This window comes from Camponotus vicinus, unplaced genomic scaffold (assembly GCF_025532165.1).
Source record: "Camponotus vicinus isolate PSW18456_S1 unplaced genomic scaffold, iyCamVici1.0 SCAF_6, whole genome shotgun sequence".
NCBI classification, from domain to species: Eukaryota; Metazoa; Arthropoda; class Insecta; order Hymenoptera; family Formicidae; genus Camponotus; species Camponotus vicinus.
In genome coordinates this window covers 15,000,816-15,006,726 of record NW_028141978.1, presented here as the reverse complement: position 1 = coordinate 15,006,726, position 5,911 = coordinate 15,000,816, and positions in this window count along the sequence as shown.

Sequence of the window (5,911 nt, the reverse complement as noted above, 5' to 3'; positions counted from 1 at the left end):
CAAGGTCAAACCAATGATACCATCTTATGGTCCCCTCGAAACCATAAAACTTTTGTCTGAATCATTTTTCCGTATCTGTCTTAGGTACAAAGAAATTTGGGTGCATAGATTAAAATGGCTCACCCTGTATATATATATATGTATACAGGGTGTCCCTGAATGGTCTGTACAAACTTTGTGAATAAGTTCCAAGAACCTAAACAAGCAGAAAATGTCCCATAAACATGGGGTTGGAAACGCTTGCTTCTGGAGTTACGACGGTTCGAAGTTTTCCTGCAATAGCTGGAGAAATTATCACGTCAAATCGCATAGGTGTTACAAAACTGTGTTTATTTATTTCCTCGGTTTTGCCACGGACATAACAGGATAGTACACTTGCTATAGCAAATGCTCGAAATGGCCTCCGTTAGATTCCAAGGAAGCCTGCGCACGTCGCCGCATTGTCTGGCGAACCGTCTATTTCCACCGGGACGGCTATACACCAGATGGATATCCACCAGTTCATCAAATGAATAATTTGATTCATTCATGTTTTTAAAATAGGCCTAGAAACGAGCTTTGCAATCGCAGGCTTCCTTGGAATCTAACTTATTATACATACTTTGTCTAATCGTTGGTAGGTTCTTGATCTGTACTCGATGCGTTCGATGCTTCATCGTTCCACAGATTGCGATCGATCCTTGGGCCGCCGGTGCGTGGAACAGTCTTCTTTCGCGATCGGCTCCTATCTCTCCTTGGACATTCTCAAGGCTTCCCGCATTTGCACTTGGAATTCCGAACGTGTTGATTTCTCAAAATGCTTGTTTTGACACACTCCATCTAAAACATAAAGACAAATTGCATTATCGTTAAAAACACACGAAGTAATATTAATAATTATACGTAAACAAATATATTTATCTTGTACCATAAATCGCCATAATAAGACGAGTATTGTATAACGATCGGTGTCCTTCACGGCTCCACCATGTAAAGAATGATGCGACGGAATCCTTTAAACTTTCCTTCAGGGAAAAGTTTACTGCTTCTCTCAAGTTAAATCCACCGATGTAACGGAAATAATTTACTACATATCGAAGATTAATGTAGTTGTATATTGGAAGGACTATAAATACAGGATGTTCGGAAGTTCAATCGACAAATTTTCAGAGATTGTCGGGGGCACCATAAGAATCATTTTTTGCAAATGAACCTGGAGTCGGAAACGTGTGATTACATCGCTACGGCATACGGAGTGTTCGAAAGAGTCGGGACCTCGAAATATCACAAAAAATAGAAGTTTTACAAAAAATTGTTTCAAAAACAAGTTGTAGGGTGTAAAAAGGTCTATTTACTGGCGCTATGTGTTTGACCTTGGATGGCGTCGCCAAGGTCACGACAAGGCCACCTTGAATTTTTGAAACGGAACCCTCCACTTTTTATTGCATATTCTTGTAGCCCTTCTCGAGACCTTTTCAAAGCACTAATTTTACCAAGTTTAAGTAAGCCGTTTCGAAGTTATTGAAGTTATAAAGTTTTTCCTGATAAGTCGACTGTAGCTATCGTATTATTATACGAATGCGCGAATGAAGGTAGAAGTGGATCAGCCACCGATCTTGCCATGGTTGACTAGATCATCTTCCAATCTGGGAATCGAATTTATGTTTGGATCTCTTGCCTTCGTAGGCGAGACATCTTACCACGAAAAGCTCGATAACTAACCTAAACTATTTGCTGTCGCCGGGTAAATATCGTCGCGTTGTCGCGTCGTCGCGTCGTGTAATAACGTATGTGCGCGTGTGTTTCTTTAATCGAGTGGTTTTTAATTGCCAACATTGACTATTCGACAGTGATTGATAGTGATTAGTGATAGAGTCATTGGTAAATTTCTCATCTTATCGAGTGAGTGAATGAATGTGATTATGTTGAAGTTTATAAAAGAATACAGTTTATAAAAGAAAAAAGAACTTTCGATTAATTATTTAGAGTGAATCTCTGTCCCTTAGAACGTTATATCTACGTTCAATTTGAGTAAAAGTACGATTTGTCGGAAAATTCATTTCTCAAGAAATTACAGCAATGCATCGAACAAGGTAATAATAACTATTCTTTGATGTTGTGTGAAAACAGATTTCGGGATGTCAAATAAACAGTGTTAGAGAAAATTCGCGAAAGAGAGGGATTTTTAGTGGGTAGGGAGTATCGAGTTGGTAATTCGACTTGGTACTCGAGTCCCACATAACTCACCGGACCGGCCTGTGAGTATGCATAAAATGCATCTTCCCCTCTCTCGTAAAAAAAAAACCAGTACAATATAAAAAAATAATAATAATTAAAGTGAAAATGTATAATAATAGAAAGTAAATAATAATTTAAGTAAGAGTAATAATAACTTAAAGTGAGTAAGCAAATGAGAGAGAGAGAGAGTGAGGGAGGGAGAGAATGAGAATGTACAGTAGCGGCGGAAAGTATTTTGACAACGCGTTTTTTGCCGGTAGAGCGCACATCGGACGCGCTGCAGATTAGAAGTTGTTGTTAGTAAACACTTTTCTGCAGTCTGCAGCGGTGACAACATCAGTTTTGATCGGGTGGACATTTCGTTTCGGAGGTGCTGCTATTATCTTTAATCTGTAAGTCGAAAAGTATTTTGACACAGAGGATTATGTCTAAAAGAGACACGCAGGGGCTCACGTAAGTTACTTTATTTACGGTTTTTGCTTACTTTATGTTTTGTTTACGTTCAGGAGCTATGCCAAAACAAAAGGAATACTCCGACGACATAAAGTCGGCTGTTATTGCAGCATTGAAAAATGGAAAATCTCAAGCTCAAGTAGCGAGAGATTTTAATCTGAGCAGACAAATAATCTCGGTCTGGAACCGTAAACAGCAGTCCACAGGCTCGGTTAGCAACAAACAAAGGTCGGGCCGACCGCCAAAACTCACTGACAAGGTATCTAGGATTATCCGCCGCATGAGTGTCGCTAATCCACGTCTGACAGCAGCTGACATTAAGAGAGATCTAAATGAGAATCACAGTCTTGACATTAGTTTAACCACTGTAAAACATGCCTCCGCAACGCGAATTTGTTTGGCAGACGTCCCTCTAAAAAGCCATTCATATCCGCGAGGAACAGAAAGGCGCGTCTCGAATTTTCTCAAAAGTACAAGAATTGGACTAGTCAGGAGTGGGCTCGTGTGCTGTGGAGCGACGAAAGCAAGTTCAATCTTTTCTCATCTGATGGCATAAGGTATGTTAGACGACCTCCGAACAAAAGAGATGACCCTAAGTATCAGGTACCGACCGTTAAGCACGGTGGTGGCCATGTCATGGTTTGGGGCTGCTTCTCTCGTTCAGAAGTCGGTCCGTTAGTCGAAGTGAAGGATATCATGGACCGATTTCGTTATTGCGAAATACTGCAGAATCACATGCTCCCTTATGCTAAGCGCAACCTTGCCAGAAACTGGATTTTCCAGCAGGATAACGATCCGAAACACACCTCTGCACATGTAAAAGAGTTCTTTACGTCTAAGAAGATTAAAGTTCTAGAGTGGCCAAGTCAGAGTCCCGACCTAAACCCGATAGAACATCTATGGGAAGAGTTAGATAGACGGATTAGAAAAAGAAAATTCTCCAGAAAACAAGACTTGATGGCCTGTCTTGCAGAAGAATGGAAGGAAATACCATTAAGTGTGATCACCAAACTTATTGACTCTATGCTGGCAAGATGTGCGGCTGTGATCAAATCTAAGGGCTTCGCCACTAAATATTAAAGCTTTTGGTGTAGTCAAATTAATTTTCGGTGGTTAATTACAGGTTTTGTTTGGAATTTGCAACAGATAATGGTGTTGTCAAAATACTTTCTTTCTACATTTGTTTAAAAAATGTGAAAAATAACGCAGTTTTCGTTTTTAAATGTGATATTTTTTTTTTCTTTCATTTCAACTGAGAGGCATTGTTGCTTTTGGACAGATATTATAACTTTGTTTCAGAAATAAATATTTATTTTCTATAAATTGTGCTTGTCAAAATACTTTCCGCCCCCTATGTATTCGCATGTGTGTGTATGTAGCGATCAGATGATCGCAGCAGGCGCCCCGCGTAAGCACCTGACGGTGAATCACGCCACCCTTGCCTGTCTCTTGTATCCGACTCGTTATAAATTAATTACTTCCTTTAATAATTCAAAAACTAAGCTTCGGACGAAATTTTGCCATCTGGTCGCTATACACATACATACACACATGCGAACACATACATTCTCTCTGTCTTTTTTTTTTATACGCAGGGGAAATCCTCATGGATACCCCCCCTCCCCGGGGAGAGAGAGAGGGTTATGCCGGACTCCTACCGGCTAAAACCCCTGCGGGTGTCCTCCACCGCGGTGTCACGGGGGAGCCACGGGTACGCCACAGGCATTCTTCCGCGACTCCCCCACCGCAATCCCTCGTTGTAGCCGGGAGGGAGGACACCCGTCCGCCTCCCGGCTCCGTCCAATGGGGTTCTGTCCCGGTGGGAGATCTCCCCGCTCCACACCGGGGCCCCCCTCGCCGCGGCCCCTGAACGGGGCCTCTTCTTATGCCGTGGTGGGGGGAAGGGAGGGGGGCCACCGAGGAGGGCCATAAGGAGGCCCTCGCAGCCCCGGAACCTCCCTCTCATTCCCACCTATCCGCCAAGCCTGCAGTGAAGGGGGGAGTGGGTCTCAACAAGGTCCCTCCCCCCATTCAGTCCCTGTCCAGCGGTGGGGCCGGAGGCCCAATCAGCCTTCTCCTCCCCCGCCGGGTCCTCCTGGCCGCTGCTCTTCCTCGTGCTGCCATTGGGGCGGGCATCATCCGCCGATCTCTCTCCGCCTCCTCCTTGTTCCGCATGACCTCCTCGCAAAAGGAGGCCACTGCCCGCCACTCCTCCTCTCCCCTCAGCATCGCCTCAATGACGGCGCCGAGGGAGAGGTCAGCTCCCACCACTGTGACCAGGGCACGGCGCTGCACCTCCCAAGCCGAGCAGGCTTCGAGAGTGTGCTGCGCCGTGTCCCGGTCCTCCTCGCAGTGGTGGCACCTGGGGTTTGGTTCCCTCCCGATGCGGCACAGATAGTGACCGAAACACCCGTGCCCGGTCGCCACCTGCGCCACCCGGAAGGTGATCCGCCCCCAGGCCCTCCTCATCCACCTCCCGAAGACCGGGAGGACGGCTCTCACAACTCTTTGGTTCTCGCGGGCTGGCCCGGCCAATTGCCGCTGCCAGTCCACGAGGACCGAGTCTGCCGCCTTCAGTCTGATGGCCCTCTTGGCCCCCGGCCCCACCACAATTCCCCTCCCCCGGAGCCTCCTAATCCCCCAGTACATCTCGGCCCGGGCCTGGGCCAGGAGCTCCAGGGGTGGCGACCCCGCCAGCACCGCTACCGCCGCATATGCGACCGTGCGGTATGCACGCGCGGCCCTTAATATTATGGGGCGGTGCGCCCCCCGTAGCACTCCCTTGATCTTGTTGGACCCCGAGGCAACACCCGCCCAGATCGGTGCCCCGTAGAGGGCCACCGATCCGACCGCGTCCACATAAAGCTTGCGGACACGGCCGTCCGGCCCCCCCAGGTTGGGCAGCAGCCCCGCCAGCGAGGCCGCTACCCCCCCTATCCTGGGGGCCAGCTGGGCAAAGTGCTCCTCGAAGGTCCACCTTCCGTCCAGGTGGAGACCCAGATACTTCATCCGAGTCCCCACCTGGACGTCGTGTCCGTCCACCTTAAATGTGAGCCTGGGGGGGGGCTCCCCGGGAGCCGTCATGGAAAAAGACGGCCTCCGTCTTCCGGGGGGCCACTCTCAGGCCCAACGTCTTTATACCGCGGACCACCCCGGCCACCGCGATGTTCCCCAACGCGGTCGCATCCCTCCAGTCTTTCCCCCCAGCTACCACCAGCGTGTCATCCGCGTAGCAGATGAC